Below are 12,088 nucleotides of genomic sequence, written 5' to 3' on the forward strand. Positions count from 1 at the left end.
TCTCTCTCTCACACACACACACACACACACACACACACACTCCTCTCCTCTCCTCTCCTCTCCTCTCCTCTCCTTCTCTCCCTCTACCCCCCCTCTGTCATGTGCATGCCAGCTCGCTCTTGCTCTCAATCTCTCTGCATCCTACCTGTGGATAAAGATGTAAAGCTCCCTACTACTGCTCAAACACCATGCCTGACTGCCTGCCACCATGTTCCCTGCCATGATGACAACGAACCACTCCTCTGAAACTTTAAGGGACCCCTCAATTTAATGCTTTCTTTTATAAGAGTTGATCATGGTGTCTCTTCATAGACATAGAACACTAACTAAGCTGAAGGCGCATTTAAAATTATAAAATGGCTCAGAATTTTAAAAACACGTAAGATAATAAAGAGATATAATATATTCATTGATCTGAAGACTCGATTTTGCCAAGAATACCATTTACCCCTAAATTCATATAATGGTTCACAGCTATCACACAAAAATTTTAGGACACTTTTCTGTAGAAGTTAGCATCCTGAATGCTAAAGTTTAGATGCAAAAGAAAGGTATTAACAATAGCCAAAGTAATTTTGAAAACTAAGAACCAACTTGAATAACTCATTATTATATTTCAACACTCACTAGAAACACGATAGTGGGGAGAAAATAAAGAAAATGAAGTATTGACATAATTCTATACATAGAACTCAATGAAAGACAAAGTCCACAAAGAGTAATTAACTTCCCATAAATGTGCTGAGACAATTCAGAAGGAAAGAAACTAGGCTGCTTGGTTACTATAGCTCTGTAGTACTATCTGAGTCTAGGAATTGTGATTCCTCCAGCTGTGTTATTACTCCTTAGGATGGCTTTACATATGTATGGTCTTTTGTGGCTCCATAAAAATAATTACAATTTTTATAAAATGTAAAATACGACAACATAATTTTAATAGGTATCATATTAAATCTGTAGGCTGATTTTAGTCATTGGCTCTTTTCACAGTTTTAATTCTGCCAATTCAAGAATAGTGAAGGTCATTCTATCATCTAGTATCTAATTTGATTTTTCAATATCTCAAATTTTTCATCATAAAGGTCCCTCTTGGAAAAATTCCTGAATAGAACAGCAATGGCTTGTGCTGTAAGATCGAGAATCGATAAATGGGACCTCATAAAATTGCAAAGCTTCTGCAAAGCAAAAGACACCGCCAATAAGACAAAAAAAGGCCACCAACAGATTGGGAAAGGATCTTTACCTATCCTAAATCAGATAAGGGACTAATATCCAATATATATAAAGAACTCAAGAAGGTGGACTCCAGAAAATCAAATAACCCCATTAAAAAATGGGGCTCAGAGATGAACAAAGAAATCTCACCTGAGAAATACCGAATGGCTGAGAAGCACCTGGAAAAATGTTCAACATCCTTAATCATCAGGGAAATGCAAATCAAAACAACCCTGAGATTCCACCTCACACCAGTCAGAATGGCTAAGATCAAAAATTCAGGTGACAGCAGATGCTGGCGAGGATGTGGAGAAAGAGGAACACTCCTCCATTGTTGGTGGGATTGCAAGCTTGTACAACCACTCTGGAAATCAGTCTGGCGGTTCCTCAGAAAATTGGACATAGTACTACCGGAGGATCCCGCAATACCTCTCCTGGGCATATATCCAGAAGATGTCCCAACCGGTAAGAAGGACACATGCTCCACTATGTTCATAGCAGCCTTATTTATAATAGCCAGAAGCTGGAAAGAACCCAGATGCCCCTCAACAGAGGAATGGATACAGAAAATGTGGTACATTTACACAATGGAGTACTACTCAGCTATTAAAAAAATGAATTCATGAAATTCCTAGGCAAATGGATGGACCTGGAGGGCATCATCCTGAGTGAGGTAACCCAATCACAAAGGAACTCGCACAATATGTACTCACTGATAAGTGGATATTAGCCCAGAAACTTAGGATACCCAAGATATAAGATACAATTTGCTAAACGCATGAAATTCAAGAAGAACAAAGACCAAAGTGTGGACACTTTGCCCCTTCTTAGAAATGGGAACAAAACACCCATGGAAGGAGTTACAGAGACAAAATTTGGAGCTGTGATGAAAGGATGGACCATCTAGTGATTGCCATATGCAGGGATCCATCCCATAATCAGCTTCCAAACGCTGACACCGTTGCATACACTAGCAAGATTTTGCTGAAAGGACCCATATATAGCTGTCTCTTGTGAGACTATGCCGGGACCTAGCAAACACAGAAGTGGATGATCACAGTCAGCTATTGGATGGATCACACGGCCCCCAATGGAGGAGCTAGAGAAATTACCCAAGGAGCTAAAGGGAACTGCAACCCTATAGGTGGTACAACAATATGAACTAACCAGTACCCCNGAGCTNTTGTCTCTAGCTGCATATGTATCAAAAGATGGCCTAGTCGGCCATCACTGCAAAGAGAGGCCCATTGGACTTGCAAACTTTATATGCCCCAGTACAGGGGAACCCCAGGGCCAAAAAGGGGGAGTGGGTGGGTAGGGGATTGTGGGGGTGGGTATGGGGGACTTTTGGGATAGCATTGAAAATGTAAACGAGGAAAATACCTAATAAAAAATATATTAAAAAAATAAAAAAATAAAGGTCCCTCTTATCTTTGGTTAGAAATATTCTTTGGCACTGAAATTTCTTTAACTGTCATGAGTGGGATATGTTCCTAATGTCTTATACCACAGAGCTAAAATGATAAAGACAACCTAGTACTGACATAAAGCAGGTAGGTAGACCAGTGGAACAGGAGAGGACCTGAAAATAAACCAACAAAGCTATGTCCACCTAAAATTTTACAGATAGGGCAAAAACATATATTGGGGGAAAGATAGCCTATTCCGCAAATGTTCTAGCAATACTGGGTGTCCACCTGCAGAAAAGTGGGATTAGCTTAAAATCTTTCACCTTGTACAAAAAGCATTTCAAAATAAGTCGAAGAGGTCAATTTAAAACATGAAACACTAAAACCTCTAGTCCAAAGTATATAAAAGACCCTTCAAGATTTTGGAGTATAGAAGTGCTTTCAGAACAGAACTTACACAGCACAGGAGCCAGCCCTAACTGTCAACAGATGGGACTTCACTACAGTTAAAGTCTCCATAAAGCAAAGGAAACTATAAGCAGAGCACACAACTGAGGATGGGAGAAGATCTTTATCCACTGTCCTGCAAGGGATGAGTGTCAAGGATTTATAAAGAACTGCAGTAATTGAAACCCAGGAAGCAGACTGTCCAATCAACAAATAAGCTGATGAACTAAATAGACAGCTTTCAAAAACAGTGAATACAAATGGTCAGCAAGTATTATAAGTGTTCGGAATCTCTAGCCATTAGGGAAGTGTAAACTAAAAGTACGTTGAGGGAGCACCTCACCATAGTCAGAGTAACTATCATTAAAAACCTAAGAGCAAATAGTGGAGAGGATGCCGAGAAGGAGGATCTCATATTCATGGCTGGTGGGAGTGCAAACTAATACTGTCTGTATGGGAATTAGATTGGAGGACCCTCAAAAGGTTAAAGACGGAACTTTAATAATGCCCAGCTATTTCCCTACTGGACATATTCAAAGAGAACATCATACCCTACCACAGAGGTATTTGCACCCCATGTCTATGGCTGCTTTATTCACTATAGCAAGCAAATAGAAGCAGTCTAAGTACTCATCAGTAGATGAATGGATAATGAAAGTCTGGTACATGTATGAAATGGAATATTATTCAGATCTAAAGAAAAATAAATTCACAAACTTTTCAAGAAAATGGAGAGACTTATTGTGTATATAATTAAGCGAGGTCACCCAATATCAAAAAGAAAAAAAAAAAAAACATGTTCTTCCTCATATGTGGGTCCTTGCACATAATGTAATATATATATATATATATATATATATATATATATACACATATATATATGTGTGTGTGTGTGTGTGTGTGTGTGTGTGTGTGTAAACAAATATGTCTATGTATAACATGCAAAAAATGGAGTGTTAAAGAGTAATGTTAGCTGATAAAAAAGGATTGAATGCAAATAAAAGACACATGAATTATGTAAGAGGATTATTATTATTATTATTATTATTTTACTTACTCACTTTACATCCTGCTCACTTCCCCCCATCAGTCACCCCCTACCACAATCCTTCTCCTACCCCCTTCTCCTCTGCTGAGCAGGAAGGGGCCCTGTGGGTATCCCCCTACCCTGGCATATCAAGTCTGTGAGGCTAGGCACATTCTATCCCACTGAACCCAGACAAGGCAGTCAAGCTAGAAGAGCTCCCATGAACTGGACCACCAACCAAAAGAGTGCACATGGAGGGACCCATGGCTCCGGCCACATATTTGGCAGAGGATGGCTTTGTTGGACGTCAGTGGGAGGAACGGCCCTTGGGCCTGAGGATGTTTGATGCCCCAGTACAGGAAGACGGGAGTGAGTGGGTGGGTGGGTGGGTGGGGAGCACCCTCATAGAGGCAGGAGGAGAGGGAATTTCCAAAGGGAAGACCTGGAAATGGGACAACAATTGAAATGTAAATGAAGAAAATATTTAATAAAAACTATTTTAAAAAAATCATACAGGCAACAGCTTTTGGGATAGCCTTGCTCCAGTTGTCTGGGACCCATATGAAGACCAAGCTACATGCACATATGTTACATATGTATGGGAGGCCTAGGTCCAGCCTGTGTATATTCTGTGGTTGGTGGTTCAGTATCTGAGAGCCCCAAGGCTCCAGGTTCGTTGATTCTGTTGATCTTCCTGTGGAATTGCTATCCCCTTGGGTGCTATTCTTCCAGAAGAATTCCCATGCTCCACCCACTGTCTGGCTGGGCGTGTCTGCATCCCTCTGAGTCAGCTGCTGAGTGGAGCCTCTCAGAGGACAGCTATGCTAGACTGCTGTCTGTATGGTTCAGGATCCACAGGTCTGAGGAAGGTAGGCAGAGAGGTTGAGGGAGAATGAAGGTCCCCCTGGGATAGCAGCTCTAGACTTCTTTTTAAAGGAAAAGATCTAGTAAATAGTTTTAGAATAACTAAATATTCATATGGACAAATTATGTACTTTGATGATCACACAATTCATTAAAGATGGTTCAAAATGAATAGTAAGCCAATATTAATGGCAAAAATATAAAAACAGAAGAATGTAGAATAAAATCTTCACAAAATTAACTAAAGTTATTTATATAGGATACAAGAAGCACAGCTAACTATAAATAACAATAAATAATTGTAAAACCTATGTTCTTCAAAAAGCCCCATTAATAAACTCTGAGGTAAGCACGATTGCAAGGGCAGGGTATTTGCAGTATATTGCAGAAGAATTTTATCAAGATTTAATTCGTTGAGAATTTCATACAATGAACTTTGATCATATTCACTCTCCTTTTCCCCCACTCCTCCTAGACCCAGCCCTCCACACCAATTCAACTTCCTGCTCTTGTTGTTGTTCTTGTTCTTGTTGTTTTTAACCCATTGATTCAAATTGTTTGTCAACTACTCTTGGGTATGGATCCCATAATAGATTGTGTGGACCTACTAAAGATCACACTCTTAAGGAAAACTGACTCTTCCTTTTTCAGCAACTATAAAATTACAGTAGCTCCTTGGCTGGAGTGGTGTCTCACACTCACCTTTATCCCTCCATGGCGAGCTTTTGCCTGGCTTCAGCTTGAATAGGTTCTATGCATGATGTCACAAATACTGTGAGTTCATGCATATAACTGCCCTGCTAGGTCAGGAAAACACTGTTTTCTTGTAGTCATGCGCTACCTAGGCTATTAAAATCTTTCTTCCATGGACATTCCTGAGCCTTGCAGTGCGGGGAGTAATATAGAAGTCACAGTTAGCCAGACCTTTTAAAGAACTCTCACAACACAATATCATAAATAGTCCAAAGTTTGATTTGAAGGAGAAAAAAACTTGAACAAAAATTCAAGAGAAAACATACAAATGAATACTGAAAGTTGCTCAACTACATTAATGTTTGGAAAAATAAATATTAAATTGTAATCAATTATGGAAAACCAAACACCCACTATAATGACTGAAGTTTAAAACTGACTATATGAAGTACGGATAATGATGGGGGCCAACTGAAACTCAAACATTGCTGGTTATAGAAATTGTCACAACCACTTTTACTAATACTTTGGAAGTTATTATACAGCCAGAATCATATTTACAAATTATATATGCAGTTATTTGTATATGCATTTAGATTTATAAACATTAAGTGTGAGAGCATACCACACAGCCCATCAAGTCCCACTTGCCAGGTACATTTACTCAAGAGAGAAAATGATGGGCTTCATTTAGCCCCAAATTGAAAAAAAAAAACTAAACACCTACCAATATGTAAATATAAAATCAAAATATGATATATTAATCAAATGATTTTTTTAAGGAAGCAAACAAAGGACACACAGGATAACAGATAAATCTCAAAATGATGGAGGAGGGTAAAGGCAGAAGGCTACACACAAAACCTATGGAAATTTTGCAAACCCAGTCCTAAGTTTAAAGAAAAGAAGTAAAGAATGGCAAGGTCCTTCTACCTGACTACAGAGAGCCTGGAGGAAGGGAAAGGGAGGGAGGGAAGGAGGAAGGGAGAGAGGAAGGGAGGGGGAGAGAGGGAGGGTGGCAGGGAGGAAGGAAAAGATCCTGAATAAAGTTGTTTCTAAATCTCTTGGTTTTATTTTTAATGCATTTTAACTACAATAAGATTACACCATTTTCCTGCCCCACCCAGTACCTTGTCTCCAGTTCCTCTCAGGACTTCACAAACCTCTCCTATGTCCCTTTATTATCAAATTAGCAGCTTTTTTTTCTTTCTACATACTTAAGAATCAACACCTTGTCTCATCTTCCAACCTACCCTATACCTTCCAAATGAAAGACATACTGTCTTTCCCATTTTTATACCCCTCAACATTTATATTCATGCTATAGCGGCATTCTGTCTCTGCAAAGTATCTCTAAACCTTGCCATACCCTATTACTACTCTCATCTCTTGTCCTGCATCCCATTATCTCTCACTCAATCTCTTTAGACATCTCAGCAGGGATGTTTGTGTCCCTCCAGTGTATTCGCCATATTCCAGACAAACACATAAAAGATTCTGACAGCTCTCCAAAGTCTTGGCAGTCCTTGTCATCAGCTAGAAAGTCTGCTGTGACCTTCTCCCTGTGTGCCTCCTCACTCCCTTCATCCTGCTGGTCTCTATCTTCCCACCACAGTGGCCTTTGTTCAGCCCTCAAAGAGACTATCACTTCCTTTGTTCTTTGTCTTCTCACCTGCCAGATTCCCTGCTCATACAGACACTTTACCTAAACCTTTGTTCATTCTTCAACTACCTACTTGGTCATTACTTCATCAGAAAAACTTTCCCTGCTCTAAAACCGCTGCAAGTCAATAGCCCCTGACACAGGCTCTCCCAATACTTGTGCGATTCCACAGCACTCATTTCCATTACACTTTGTTGTATCATTACACTTGTATAATTCATTGTTTAGTATCTACATCTCCTGGTAGATTTAAGCTTCACAAGAACAAACCCCTGTCTATCATAGTCGCTAGCATATCCCCAGTACCTACTAGTAAAAGGTTCAACAAATATGAACAAATGAATTGATACAACCTACGACAAAGACCCAAGTGGGCCCATGGTGCCAATAAAATAAAGTGTCAACAATGACCTTCTCGGAGAGCAAGTATCTTCTTTAATCACTGACATTTTGCTTCTAAAATGAGTCCAGAGGGACACAGGACTCAGAATAGAATAAACAAGCCTATAAACTCTGAATGTCATTTTATCAAAAAAGACTGAGTCAACATAATCTCTGTTTCAAACTCCAAAAGAGGAACTCTATACCTGTGATAAAACAATGTTCATACAGGAGAACAGCAACTTGGATGAATTTAAGTATATAACGATGTGTGGGCTTGTAGTAATATTGCGTGTTCATTTGAAACCATTAGAAATGGCATGGACATCAATTCATTTCTCTGAACATTGATAATCAACATTTTAAAAATCAAATACTTAACTGTTTTAGTAATTCAGGGTAATCAAGTACTGAATGCAAAAAGAAGTTCTTCAGAGCAGAATTCCTCAAATAACTAGAATTATTTCTATTAAAGTGAAACTCAAATTTGCTTATTGCTTCTAAGCCTAGTTTGATTTTGTGACTATGCCCAGGACATTTTTAAAAACTTGTCCTCTATGGCTAAGACAGGAATACCTGTCTTACTCCCAGTAAAGTAAAACATGATAATACGAAGAGATTCTCAACACAAAGGCACACCAAGATCCACTCTCTGGGAAAGGCTGAGGGCCAGCACCAACGGTTCCTGCTTAATTTGGTAGGTTGCGGATAGCCATAGCGCATTTTGTTTCCCAGTAAGGGTGTGACCTTAGCATGGCTGTACTCTGTCAAACTAAATCTGGTAACTTGCATTGGGATAGCCTGTAGAGTGAAGGGGAAAGGGAGAGAGCTGCAAAGTTATTGCCACACTTAAGGAAGCTGTCACAATGGCCTGAGACAGGGCAACAGTGCGGGGACAGAAGCACCAGAAGCAAGAGGGAGATATCAGGCAAAGGCCAAGAGTAAACATAAAAATTAGAAAGTATAAATATAGAAAACATCCACAGTGTGGTGCTTGATGAAGGTCTCATGATGAGATAATAATAATGATAATAATAAATGATGTTGGTACTAAGTTCACATGTTCTAAGTACTTAAAGATCAACAGCACTCGGGGACCATAAGAGGAGATGGAAAGTCAGGGGGAAAGTGGGAAAAAGAATGCATACATTCTGAAAGGAAACCATGACATGATGAAGGGGATAAGTCAAAGAGGACAAGGGAGATGTAGGAGGACAATGGGAGAGAGGATGAACGAAATAAGGGCATTTGTGTTCAAATCTCTTGATCAAAACCACAACTTTGGCTAAGGTCACCCACATTGAGTCCTGGGAGCATTCCTCATCCCAGGTCTCTGGGACTTTCTAGATGTTCTCACCACCTCCCACCCCCAGCAGATGCATATTTCCATCTATTCTCCTGGCCCTCTGGGCCTCTATCCTGTCTCCCCCATACCTAATCCTCCCCCTTTCCCTTCCCCTCTTCTCCACCCAGGTCCCTCTGCCTCCCATGATTATTTTGTTCCCCATTCTAAGTGGAATTTAAGCATCCTCACTTGGGCCTTCCTTCTTGTTTAACTTCTTAGGGTCTGTGGGGTGTATCCTGGGTAGTCTGTACTTTTTGGCTAATGTCTACTTATCAGTGAGTACGTACCAAGCATGTCCTTGTGAGTCTGGGTTACCTCACTCGGGATGATAGTTTCTGTGGAGCCTGAAGAGACCACCCCCTGTAGTCAGACAGGACCCTCAGTGAAAAGATGGGGACACCAATCCACCTACAAATTTTTCAACCCAAAACTGTTCCTGTCTAAAAGAAACTCAGAGACAAAAATGGAGCAAAGACTGAAGGAATGGCCGACTAGTGACCAGCCCAACTTGGGATCGATCCCATGGGCAGGCACCAATTTCTACACTATTACTGATGTCATGTTGTGCTTGCAGACAGGAGCCTAGCACCGCTGTCCTCTGAGAGGCTCTACCAGAAGGTGACTACAACAGATGCAGATACTTAAGCCAAGTATTGAACAGAGATCGGGAATCCCTATGGAAGAGTTAAGGAAGGGTTAAAGGAACTGAAGTGGATGGCAACTCCATAGGAAGATCAACAATGTCAACTAACCTGGACCTCTAGGAGCTCCCAGAGACTGAGCCACCAACCAAAGAGCATAGACAAGTTGGTCTGAGGCATATATTCAACAGAGAACTGCCTTGTCTGGCCTTAGTGGAAGGGGATGTGCCTAATCCTGTAGAGACTTGATGCTCCAAGGTGGGAAGATACCCAAGAGGGGAACACCCTCTCAGAGGTAAAAGGGAGTGGAGAGTGGTGGAGAACTCTGCAAGGGAGGACCAGGATGGGGGGACAACTTTTAGGATGTAAAAATAATTAGTTAGTTAGTTAGTTAGTTAACTAATTGATTGATTAATTTTTAAAAACATGACTTTGTAGGCTAATTTCAAAACTAATTTAAAATAGCATTATTTTGGTAAAAAAATAAAATGTTAAATGACTAGGCAACATGGCTGTATCAAAATCAATCAATAGAAATCTCTTGAGTATTCAAAAGGAAAGATTATGGGCCGTGCTTGATGGTACAGGCTAGGAGTTCTGGCACACAGGAGGCAGACATGAAGAGACCACAGCTTTGAGACCAGCTTGAGTTACATAGGAAGACTCTGACTTAAATTCTAGACAATGATGGTGTGCAGGAAATATTAGAGTTGGAAGCTCAGAGGACAGCAAAGCAAGACAGAAATTAGCTCTGAGAGTGGACCAGTACAACAGCCTGGGAAGAGGAGTGACATTCAGAGTCTGGGGCAGAGTCACATAAAGAAGGAATGTCACAACAACGTCAAGTCAATCTATTTGGGAGTGGAGACTTCTGGGGAAGCCCGGCCGCTGCTAGAGATGATTCTTAAGGCAGACAAAAAGGAAGAAATAACTTGAAATATCTCTCCTTCCCATCTGCAAGTACTTTTAGTAACTAAACCCACCTGGAAGCCAGCTGACAACAGAACCAGAGAAACAGATCATCTCTCCCTGCAACACAGCATACGCCAGAAGATGCAGGGAGAAACGGACAAACGCAAATAGCTCACCAGCCAAACTAACGAAAAGGGTTAGAATGAAAGTATTCACCTTTACACTACAAGATTAAAAAGGTGAAATTATATCAGGCTAAGGGTATGAGTCAGGTATAGAGTCTCACACGCAGGAAGTCCTAGGCTTGATCTGTCTTGCATAAACCAGACTGACCGTGCCAGTAATCGCATCACTCAGCGGGTGAAGGGGGTGGTCATCCTTCACTACATAGCAAGTTCAAAAACGACGCAAGTGGTCTGGGGAGATGGTGCAGTGGGTAAAGTGCTTGCTCTGCAAGCAAGAAGAGCTGACTCTAAACCCCCAGAACCCAGAAGAACATGAAGCTGGGCACAGGTGTGCCCATCTGGAACCCCAATATCTCTATTGTAAACTGGGAGGCAGAGAGACAAATCCCAGAAGCTCATGGGCCAACTACCCTGGCTTTCACAGCAACAAGCAAGTGATCCCATCACACACAAAGTAGAAGATGAGTGCTATGGTGCCAGACGTGGTCCTTGGACCTTCACATGTGCATCTGCACTCAGAAGCATGAACATGCATGTACATGTGTGTGCACACGCACACAAGCACATATACACACAATTTGTTAGGTGGATGTAAAATCAAGCTCATCAAGTAAAAATGCAAAAACTGTTATTTTACATTTAAAATTGAAATCTCAGCCTAAACTCAGCTCTGTGTGTGTGTGTGTGTGTGTGTGTGTGTGTGTGTGTGTGTGCCAATCAGTGTATACATATACAGAGATGACAATAAGCTTTTTTTTATTAGATATTTTCTTTATTTACATTTCAAATGTTATCCCCTTTCCTGGTTTCCCCTCCGAAAAACACCCTCCCATATCCCCTCCCCCTCCCCCCTGCTCACCAACCCACACACTCCTTGCTTCCTGCCCTGGCATTCCCCCACACTGGGGCATATAGCCTTCATATGACAAAGGGCCTCTCCTCCCACTGATATCCAACTAGGCCATTCTCTGCTGCATATGCAGCTGGAGCCATGAGTCCTACCATGTGTGCTCTTTTCTCTCTCCTCTCTTTTATTCTTCTTTCCTTCCTTCCTTCCTTCCTTCCTTCCTTCCTTCCTTCCTTCCTTCCTTCCTTCCCTCTCTCTCTCTCTCTCTCTCTCTCTCTCTCTCTCTCTCTCTCTCTCTCACACACACACACACACACACACACATATATATACACAGGTACATACACACACATACACACACACACACATACACGCAGGTACGCACCTTTTTTAGACAAGTTCTCACACTTATCCTGGAACTCTGCAAGCCTGGACTGTCAGCAAGCCCCAGAATCCACC

At 41.1% G+C, this 12,088-nt stretch overlaps 1 protein-coding gene across 6 annotated transcripts in view; it reads right to left on the reverse strand.

The window, feature by feature from the left end:
- The window catches only part of Grm8 (glutamate metabotropic receptor 8), an 835,456-nt gene that overhangs the window by 701,011 nt on the left and 122,357 nt on the right, over window positions 1-12,088 (reverse strand). The window lies entirely within an intron of this gene.

Source organism: Mus caroli, chromosome 6 (genome assembly GCF_900094665.2).
Source record: "Mus caroli chromosome 6, CAROLI_EIJ_v1.1, whole genome shotgun sequence".
In the NCBI taxonomy this organism is placed as follows: Eukaryota; Metazoa; Chordata; class Mammalia; order Rodentia; family Muridae; genus Mus; species Mus caroli.